This window comes from Anastrepha obliqua, chromosome 2, assembly GCF_027943255.1.
Source record: "Anastrepha obliqua isolate idAnaObli1 chromosome 2, idAnaObli1_1.0, whole genome shotgun sequence".
Classification (NCBI taxonomy): Eukaryota; Metazoa; Arthropoda; class Insecta; order Diptera; family Tephritidae; genus Anastrepha; species Anastrepha obliqua.
The window spans coordinates 36,764,013-36,765,805 of NC_072893.1; positions in this window are offsets into that span (position 1 = coordinate 36,764,013).

Here is a 1,793-nt window from a genome sequence, read left to right on the forward strand (position 1 = left end):
TGAAGGGTCCTCTATAGCGTATTCACAGTTTTCAGCACAGGAAAAATCTTCTTTGTTGTATCAGGGCTGCTTCCCACTTTCATAGAATCACTTCTTTTATGTTTTTGCTTGGTGTTTTTTTTCTTCAGTACTTGTCCCTTACGGATCTTTGTTGTATCAGGGCTGCTTCTCACTTTCACAGAATCACTTCTTTTATGTTTTTTGATTTTTACTCCTTCTGGGAAGGAGAGCTTTTTTACCCTGGAGGGTCCCGTAGGAATCGCAGAGTTAAGCTTTATATTATAAGACCGGAGGGTCCCCCTTTCGGTGGTGAATCGCGGCCTTTTATATTTAATTTTATCTGGCTGTACAAGCCGTGAGTTATATTACCTTATTTTTTCGGTCCTATAATTTTAAAGCGTTGCTGCCGCTTGTCTTAGTTTTTTCCTGCTGCTGCTTTTTTTTTATTTCTAGTACTTGTCCTTTACGGATCTTTGTTACTGCGGCACAGGCTGGCACATATATGCCCCCGTTTTGCTGTTTCGCTACTTCGGAGCCTAGTTACCGACTTGTTTTTTCACAATTGCTCGGGCGCCAGTTATTAATTCATTGAATTAATTTTATTTTTAAAAAAGCTAGCGGACTTGTGTCCGCTATTGACTTTATTTAACTGAATCCAACTTAAGATTAATTACATTATTTTTCTTACTCCTACATTACACCTATTTTTGGCCATCCATATGCTGACTGTTGTTGACTCGTAAATATGCTGACTGTTGTTGACTCGTATTGATTGGTGATTTGCTGATTGATACATTTACTAACTTCATGTAAATGTTCGTGGAGTGCTGATGCAGCGTCAGCGGTTATGACGGACTCACCGGATGCATTATCGGTGCCACTAACCCATGGGGTTATTGTCCAATTCGAGGTTTTGTAAAGTGTGGTGTTAACTTACACTCTAGATAGCAAATTTTAGCTTGACACTAAACACCTTAGACGCCACTGTAAGGGTTGTTTTCAATAGACTTACTTTGGTGCCGCCGTCACCGCTTGGCAAGGTTACCACAAGCCATTAAGGCATAAAAGTGCTCAGCAAGTCATCGAAGAATTGAAGCTTTGTGCTCCTAGATGTTTATGCATATATGTATATATGTATGTATGTATGTGTAGGCTTGCATGGCAAGTGCTTTTTCACTTTTAAGTTTTTCAGGGTTAAGTAGGTTTCAATGACGAAAAAAATGTGGCCAGTAGGATGGCATCCAATGAATATTGTTCCAAAGTGTTGGTCTCCGTTAGAAGTGAAAATATTTGATACATATATTTTTTCCAATGATGAATTTCACATGACGAAAAACTGAGAAAAAACGAGAGATGAACTGATTCTGGTGGTTAAAAAAAGTTCATGCTGCTTCAAAGTGAACTGTTTCTTATTAAAATGAGTTTTAAGTTTATTTAGTAGTTTGTTGAATATCAGCTAAGTTTTTCTGCATAGCGCTCCACGAACCCTCTAGAAGTTGCCCAAGCTCAGCACTCTTTTTACGGATACTAAAAATGTCAGGATTGCGATTTCCTCTCCAATAAAGCAATGTTGTTGGCATCAAAGCACTCGGCTCCTGTATTCAAGGTAATTATCTTGTTTGGACTTTAATTTAATTCGGCTATAAGTAAAAGCGGTAACCTCGGTATTAAACAAGGAACTGAATTTCATTCAAACGACTCTCACAGCTGGCTATACAGTAGACCATTTTGACAGCATCGAGCAATGTGTTGATTATAAATCTAAGCCGCATTTGCTTTTTATTCACTTTGAA